At 46.4% G+C, this 9,304-nt stretch overlaps 1 long non-coding RNA gene across 2 annotated transcripts; it reads left to right on the top strand.

Moving 5' to 3' along the window:
- The first annotated feature begins 5,136 nt into the window (after nt 1-5,136).
- On the top strand, nt 5,137-6,044 carry LOC149979457 (uncharacterized). 2 transcript variants are annotated; one of them, XR_016484814.1, is made up of 4 exons: nt 5,137-5,264; nt 5,296-5,669; nt 5,735-5,867; nt 5,899-6,044. It is a non-coding gene; the product is annotated as an uncharacterized LOC149979457 (long non-coding RNA). The 2 variants fall into 2 exon arrangements; XR_016484813.1 differs by having other exon boundaries at nt 5,296-5,867.
- The last annotated feature ends 3,260 nt before the right edge of the window (nt 6,045-9,304 follow it).

Below are 9,304 nucleotides of genomic sequence, written 5' to 3'. Positions count from 1 at the left end.
TCTAGGTGGCCGTACCTGCCTGGACCAAAACTCCTCCATAACTTGTTCACTGTCTTCTTTTGAAATAGGGACACAATTTGTTTTCAGCACTTTATTTCCATGACTGATCAGAACTCGTTCCCTCATGTCTCTCTGTCTCTCTGCAGCAGACATAGTGAGCAATATGTTTGGAACATCCAATCACAAAATCACAGTATCAAATCACAATACATATTGTATCAGAACCAAAGTATCGTGAAAATATCATATTGTGAGGTCCCTGGAAATGGCCAGCCCTAGTATTCAGCCAATCATACTTGGAGAGAGTGGACAGCCCTAGTATTCAGCCAATCATACTTGGAGAGAGTGGACAGCCCTAGTATTCAGCCAATCATACTTGGAGAGAGTGGCCAGCCCTAGTATTCAGCCAATCATACTTGGAGAGAGTGGACAGCCCTAGTATTCAGCCAATCATACTTGGAGAGAGTGGCCAACCCTAGTATTCAGGCAATCATACTTGGAGAGAGTGGACAGCCCTAGTATTCAGGCAATCATACTTGGAGAGAGTGGCCAGCCCTAGTATTCAGGCAATCATACTTGGAGAGAGTGGACAGCCCTAGTATTCAGGCAATCATACTTGGAGAGAGTGGACAGCCCTAGTATTCAGCCAATCATACTTGGAGAGAGTGGCCAGCCCTAGTATTCAGCCAATCATACTTGGAGAGAGTGGCCAACCCTAGTATTCAGGCAATCATACTTGGAGAGAGTGGCCAGCCCTAGTATTCAGCCAATCATACTTGGAGAGAGTGGCCAGCCCTAGTATTCAGCCAATCATACTTGGAGAGAGTGGACAGCCCTAGTATTCAGGCAATCATACTTGGAGAGAGTAGCCAGCCCTAGTATTCAGCCAATCATACTTGGAGAGAGTGGCCAGCCCTAGTATTCAGCCAATCATACTTGGAGAGAGTGGACAGCCCTAGTATTCAGCCAATCATACTTGGAGAGAGTGGCCAGCCCTAGTATTCAGCCAATCTTACTTGGAGAGAGTGGACAGCCCTAGTATTCAGCCAATCATACTTGGAGAGAGTAGCCAGCCCTAGTATTCAGCCAATCATACTTGGAGAGAGTGGACAGCCCTAGTATTCAGGCAATCATACTTGGAGAGAGTGGACAGCCCTAGTATTCAGCCAATCATACTTGGAGAGAGTGGACAGCCCTAGTATTCAGCCAATCTTACTTGGAGAGAGTGGCCAGCCCTAGTATTCAGCCAATCATACTTGGAGAGAGTGGACAGCCCTAGTATTCAGCCAATCATACTTGGAGAGAGTGGACAGCCCTAGTATTCAGCCAATCATACTTGGAGAGAGTGGCCAGCCCTAGTATTCAGGCATTCATACTTGGAGAGAGTGGCCAGCCCTAGTATTCAGCCAATCATACTTGGAGAGAGTGGCCAGCCCTAGTATTCAGGCAATCATACTTGGAGAGAGTGGCCAGCCCTAGTATTCAGCCAATCATACTTGGAGAGAGTGGACAGCCCTAGTATTCAGCCAATCATACTTGGAGAGAGTGGCCAGCCCTAGTATTCAGCCAATCATACTTGGAGAGAGTGGCCAGCCCTAGTATTCAGCCAATCATACTTGGAGAGAGTGGACAGCCCTAGTATTCAGCCAATCATACTTGGAGAGAGTGGCCAGCCCTATTATTCAGGCAATCATACTTGGAGAGAGTGGCCAGCCCTAGTATTCAGGCAATCATACTTGGAGAGAGTGGCCAGCCCTATTATTCAGGCAATCATACTTGGAGAGAGTGGCCAGCCCTAGTATTCAGCCAATCATACTTGGAGAGAGTGGACAGCCCTAGTATTCAGCCAATCATACTTGGAGAGAGTGGCCAGCCCTATTATTCAGGCAATCATACTTGGAGAGAGTGGCCAGCCCTAGTATTCAGGCAATCATACTTGGAGAGAGTGGACAGCCCTAGTATTCAGCCAATCTTACTTGGAGAGAGTGGCCAGCCCTAGTGTTCAGGCAATCATACTTGGAGAGAGTGGCCAGCCCTATTATTCAGGCAATCATACTTGGAGAGAGTGGCCAGCCCTAGTATTCAGCCAATCATACTTGGAGAGAGTGGACAGCCCTAGTATTCAGCCAATCATACTTGGAGAGAGTGGCCAGCCCTATTATTCAGGCAATCATACTTGGAGAGAGTGGCCAGCCCTAGTATTCAGGCAATCATACTTGGAGAGAGTGGACAGCCCTAGTATTCAGCCAATCTTACTTGGAGAGAGTGGCCAGCCCTAGTATTCAGGCAATCATACTTGGAGAGAGTGGACAGCCCTAGTATTCAGCCAATCATACTTGGAGAGAGTGGCCAGCCCTAGTATTCAGGCAATCATACTTGGAGAGAGTGGCCAGCCCTAGTATTCAGCCAATCATACTTGGAGAGAGTGGACAGCCCTAGTATTCAGCCAATCATACTTGGAGAGAGTGGACAGCCCTAGTATTCAGCCAATCATACTTGGAGAGAGTGGACAGCCCTAGTATTCAGCCAATCATACTTGGAGAGAGTGGCCAGCCCTAGTATTCAGCCAATCATACTTGGAGAGAGTGGCCAGCCCTAGTATTCAGCCAATCATACTTGGAGAGAGTGGCCAGCCCTAGTATTCAGCCAATCATACTTGGAGAGAGTGGCCAGCCCTAGTATTCAGCCAATCATACTTGGAGAGAGTGGCCAACCCTAGTATTCAGCCAATCATACTTGGAGAGAGTGGCCAGCCCTAGTATTCAGCCAATCTTACTTGGAGAGAGTGGCCAGCCCTAGTATTCAGCCAATCATACTTGGAGAGAGTGGCCAGCCCTAGTATTCAGCCAATCATACTTGGAGAGAGTGGCCAGCCCTAGTATTCAGCCAATCATACTTGGAGAGAGTGCAATGGCTCTATTCCCACAGACTTCCGACCTGCACAGAGATAGTGGTTAGAGCGATGGGTCAGTAACCAGAAGGTTGCAAGATTGAACCCCCGAGCTGACAAGGTAAAAATCTGTCATTCTGCCCCTGAACAAGGCAGTTAACCCACTGTTCCTAGGCTGTCATTGAAAATAAGAATTTGTTCTTAACTGACTTGCCTAGTTAAATAAAGGTTAAATAAAATAAATATTGAATGTGGGTTTTAATATCAAATACACTTATTTCATATAATATTACCGGTAAATGACTGGTATGGTCGATGCCAATGATTTATACTGTAACAGCAAAGTAATTCAGTGTTTTTAACAACTTGTAATAATGTGATGACCAATGAACAGAGCGAGTCAGTAAAGGTGTGGTTAAGTAATGGCTCTGTTTAATACAGGGACAGGTTAGAGGATGACCTCTGTTTAATACAGGGACAGGTTAGAGGATGACCTCTGTTTAATACAGGGACAGGTTAGAGGATGACCTCTGTTTAATACAGGGACAGGTTAGAGGATGACCTCTGTTTAATACAGGGACAGGTTAGAGGATGACCTCTGTTTAATACAGGGACAGGTTAGAGGATGACCTCTGTTTAATACAGGGACAGGTTAGAGGATGACCTCTGTTTAATACAGGGACAGGTTAGAGGATGACCTCTGTTTAATACAGGGACAGGTTAGAGGATGACTGTTTAATACAGGGACAGGTTAGAGGATGACCTCTATTTAATACAGGGACAGGTTAGAGGATGACCTCTGTTTAATACGGGGACAGGTTAGAGGATGACCTCTGTTTAATACAGGGACAGGTTAGAGGATGACTGTTTAATACAGGGACAGGTTAGAGGATGACCTCTGTTTAATACAGGGACAGGTTAGAGGATGACCTCTGTTTAATACAGGGACAGGTTAGAGGATGACCTCTGTTTAATACAGGGACAGGTTAGAGGATGACCTCTGTTTAATACAGGGACAGGTTAGAGGATGACCTCTGTTTAATACAGGGACAGGTTAGAGGATGACTGTTTAATACAGGGACAGGTTAGAGGATGACCTCTGTTTAATACAGGGACAGGTTAGAGGATGACCTCTGTTTAATACAGGGACAGGTTAGAGGATGACCTCTGTTTAATACAGGGACAGGTTAGAGGATGACTGTTTAATACAGGGACAGGTTAGAGGATGACTGTTTAATACGGGGACAGGTTAGAGGATGACTGTTTAATACAGGGACAGGTTAGAGGATGACTGTTTAATACAGGGACAGGTTAGAGGATGACTGTTTAATACAGGGACAGGTTAGAGGATGACCTCTGTTTAATACAGGGATAGGTTAGAGGATGACCTCTGTTTAATACAGGGACAGGTTAGAGGATGACCTCTGTTTAATACAGGGACAGGTTAGAGGATGACCTCTGTTTAATACAGGGACAGGTTAGAGGATGACCTCTGTTTAATACGGGGACAGGTTAGAGGATGACCTCTGTTTAATACAGGGACAGGTTAGAGGATGACCTCTGTTTAATACAGGGACAGGTTAGAGGATGACCTCTGTTTAATACAGGGACAGGTTAGAGGATGACCTCTGTTTAATACAGGGACAGGTTAGAGGATGACCTCTGTTTAATACAGGGACAGGTTAGAGGATGACCTCTGTTTAATACAGGGACAGGTTAGAGGATGACCTCTGTTTAATACAGGGACAGGTTAGAGGATGACTGTTTAATACAGGGACAGGTTAGAGGATGACTGTTTAATACAGGGACAGGTTAGAGGATGACCTCTGTTTAATACAGGGACAGGTTAGAGGATGACTGTTTAATACAGGGACAGGTTAGAGGATGACCTCTGTTTAATACAGGGACAGGTTAGAGGATGACCTCTGTTTAATACAGGGACAGGTTAGAGGATGACTGTTTAATATAGGGACAGGTTAGAGGATGACCTCTGTTTAATACGGGGACAGGTTAGAGGATGACCTCTGTTTAATACAGGGACAGGTTAGAGGATGACCTCTGTTTAATACAGGGACAGGTTAGAGGATGACCTCTGTTTAATACAGGGACAGGTTAGAGGATGACTGTTTAATACAGGGACAGGTTAGAGGATGACCTCTGTTTAATACAGGGACAGGTTAGAGGATGACTGTTTAATACGGGGACAGGTTAGAGGATGACCTCTGTTTAATACAGGGACAGGTTAGAGGATGACCTCTGTTTAATACAGGGACAGGTTAGAGGATGACCTCTGTTTAATACAGGGACAGGTTAGAGGATGACCTCTGTTTAATACAGGGACAGGTTAGAGGATGACTGTTTAATACAGGGACAGGTTAGAGGATGACTGTTTAATACAGGGACAGGTTAGAGGATGACCTCTGTTTAATACAGGGACAGGTTAGAGGATGACCTCTGTTTAATACAGGGACAGGTTAGAGGATGACCTCTGTTTAATACAGGGACAGGTTAGAGGATGACCTCTGTTTAATACAGGGATAGGTTAGAGGATGACCTCTGTTTAATACAGGGACAGGTTAGAGGATGACCTCTGTTTAATACAGGGACAGGTTAGAGGATGACCTCTGTTTAATACAGGGACAGGTTAGAGGATGACCTCTGTTTAATACAGGGACAGGTTAGAGGATGACCTCTGTTTAATACAGGGACAGGTTAGAGGATGACCTCTGTTTAATACAGGGACAGGTTAGAGGATGACCTCTGTTTAATACGGGGACAGGTTAGAGGATGACTGTTTAATACAGGGACAGGTTAGAGGATGACCTCTGTTTAATACGGGGACAGGTTAGAGGATGACCTCTGTTTAATACAGGGACAGGTTAGAGGATGACCTCTGTTTAATACAGGGACAGGTTAGAGGATGACCTCTGTTTAATACAGGGACAGGTTAGAGGATGACTGTTTAATACAGGGACAGGTTAGAGGATGACTGTTTAATACAGGGACAGGTTAGAGGATGACCTCTGTTTAATACAGGGACAGGTTAGAGGATGACCTCTGTTTAATACAGGGACAGGTTAGAGGATGACCTCTGTTTAATACAGGGACAGGTTAGAGGATGACCTCTGTTTAATACAGGGACAGGTTAGAGGATGACCTCTGTTTAATACAGGGACAGGTTAGAGGATGACCTCTGTTTAATACGGGGACAGGTTAGAGGATGACCTCTGTTTAATACAGGGACAGGTTAGAGGATGACCTCTGTTTAATACAGGGACAGGTTAGAGGATGACCTCTGTTTAATACAGGGACAGGTTAGAGGATGGCCTCTGTTTAATACAGGGACAGGTTAGAGGATGACCTCTGTTTAATACAGGGACAGGTTAGAGGATGACCTCTGTTTAATACAGGGACAGGTTAGAGGATGACTGTTTAATACAGGGACAGGTTAGAGGATGACCTCTGTTTAATACAGGGATAGGTTAGAGGATGACCTCTGTTTAATACAGGGACAGGTTAGAGGATGACCTCTGTTTAATACAGGGACAGGTTCGAGGATGACCTCTGTTTAATACAGGGACAGGTTAGAGGATGACCTCTGTTTAATACAGGGACAGGTTAGAGGATGACCTCTGTTTAATACAGGGACAGGTTAGAGGATGACCTCTGTTTAATACAGGGACAGGTTAGAGGATGACCTCTGTTTAATACAGGGACAGGTTAGAGGATGACCTCTGTTTAATACAGGGACAGGTTAGAGGATGACCTCTGTTTAATACAGCCCCCCCCCCTCCCCCCCACACACACTGTCCTCCCCCTTCCCTACACTGTCCTCCCCCTTCCCTACACTGTCCTCCCCCTCCCCACCACACTGTCCTCCCTCCCCCTCCCCCCACACGCCCCCCCCCCCCCCCACACACACACTGTCCTCCCCCCCACACATACACACTCTCCCAGTGTCCCCTCCCTCCTGTGACCTTTGCTCACACACTCTTCCACAGGAATGTCTACAACCCAATCCAGATGCTCACCCTGACCCCTCCACCCCACTACCTCCCTCCGGCCACTGCCCTCTAGCCCCCCCTGGCCAGCACCTCCCAATCGCTATGGACCTTGCAGCCCCACTGCATGACCCCCCCCCCCCCCCCCCCTCTCAGCCCATCAGCCCCCACTCAGTTCCACTTTACACACACACACACACACACACAAACACAAACACACACAGAAACACAGAGTACATTTTGACAGAATTCTGCATGCGGCGTCTCAATTGGGTGTTTGTCCCATTTTGTGAATTATTGGTTGGTGAGTGTACCCCAGACCTCACAACCATAGAGAGCAACTCTCTCTCTCTCTCTCTCTTTCTCTCTCACTCTCTCTCTCTCTATGTCTCTCTTAATTCAATTTCAATGTCTCTCTCTGTCCCTCTCTCTCTCTCTCCTCCCTCAGTCACAGTACTGTCTATATTTCTGCCACACAGCTCTAATACACACACTGATCTACTCCTGCCCCCAGCTAACACATAAACAAACACACACACAAGCAATTATCCTACTGTAATTTCCACAAATCCTGCCCCGGCTTCTCTCTCCCTCTCCTTTCTCTCTCTCTCTCTCTCTCTCGCTCTCTCTCTAAAACACACAGTAATTTCCACAAATCCTGCACCGGCTTCTCTCTCCCTCTCCTTTCTCTCTCTCTCTCTCTCTCTCTCTCGCTCTCTCTCTAAAACACACACTCACTCTCTCTCTCTTTCTCTCTCTCTCTCTCTGTCACACACACACCCCCACACATACTCACACTCACTCACTCATACACATACTCACACAAACACAGAGCTGCGCAGCGACGGTGCAGAACTGAATGGTGGTCTTTGAGAGCGAGTTTGGCCAGGGGCCACATGAGGAGAAGCTGTGTCTGGGAGGGGTCACCAAGTTCAGCCACCCCACCGCCACAACCCAGCCCAGGGGGATAACAGGCCTGATCAGCAGGAGATAGCAGGGGATGACACACACACAGGAGGTAAAACACACACACAGAGAGAGGAACACACACACCCACATACACACACACAGGAGGGAAAACACACACACAGAGCGGAACACACACACCCACATACACACACACAGGAGGGAAAACACACACACAGAGTGGAACACACACACCCACATACACACACACAGGAGGGAAAACACACACACACAGAGCGGAACACACACACCCACATACACACACACAGGAGGGAAAACACACACACACAGAGAGCGGGGCATACACAAACAGAGCGGGACACACACACACACATACACACACACAGGAGGGAAAACACACAGAGAGCGGGACACACACACACAAAGAGCACTCAACTAATATCTACACACAAACTCTGCAGAGAATACCACAAGACCTGTGTTCTAATCTAAAGACACAAATAACTGATATTTGGAGCACTGTAACATAACCTAGTGGAGACCTGTAACATAACCTAGTGGAGACCTGTAACATAACCTAGTGGAGACCTGTAACATAACCTAGAGGAGACCTGTAACATAACCTAGGGGAGACCTGTAACATAACCTAGAGGAGACCTGTAACATAACCTAGTGGAGATCTGTAACATAACCTAGTGGAGACCTGTAACATAACCTAGTGGAGACCTGTAACATAACCTAGTGGAGACCTGTAACATAACCTAGTGGAGACCTGTAACATAACCTAGTGGAGATATGTAACCTAGTGGAGACCTGTAACATAACCTAGTGGAGACCTGAGGCATAACCTAGTGGAGACCTGTAACATAACCTAGTGGAGACCTGTAACATAACCTAGTGGAGACCTGTAACATAACCTAGAGGAGACCTGTAACATAACCTAGTGGAGACCTGTAACATAACCTAGTGGAGACCTGTAACATAACCTAGTGGAGATCTGTAACCTAGTGGAGACCTGTAACATAACCTAGTGGAGACCTGTAACATAACCTAGTGGAGACCTGTAACATAACCTAGAGGAGACCTGTAACATAACCTAGTGGAGACCTGTAACATAACCTAGTGGAGATCTGTAACATAACCTAGTGGAGACCTGTAACATAACCTAGTGGAGACCTGTAACATAACCTAGTGGAGACCTGTAACATAACCTAGTGGAGACCTGTAACATAACCTAGTGGAGACCTGTAACATAACCTAGTGGAGACCTGTAACATAACCTAGGGGAGACCTGTAACATAACATAGAGGAGACCTGTAACATAACCTAGTGGAGATCTGTAACATAACCTAGTGGAGACCTGTAACATAACCTAGTGGAGACCTGTAACATAACCTAGTGGAGACCTGTAACATAACCTAGTGGAGACCTGTAACATAACCTAGTGGAGACCTGTAACATAACCTAGTGGAGACCTGTAACATAA

This window comes from Oncorhynchus mykiss, chromosome 12 (assembly GCF_057628025.1).
Source record: "Oncorhynchus mykiss isolate SJ-2025 chromosome 12, ASM5762802v1, whole genome shotgun sequence".
NCBI classification, from domain to species: domain Eukaryota; kingdom Metazoa; phylum Chordata; class Actinopteri; order Salmoniformes; family Salmonidae; genus Oncorhynchus; species Oncorhynchus mykiss.
Note: the sequence above shows the minus strand (reverse complement) of the source record. Positions and strands in the feature narration are given on the sequence as shown.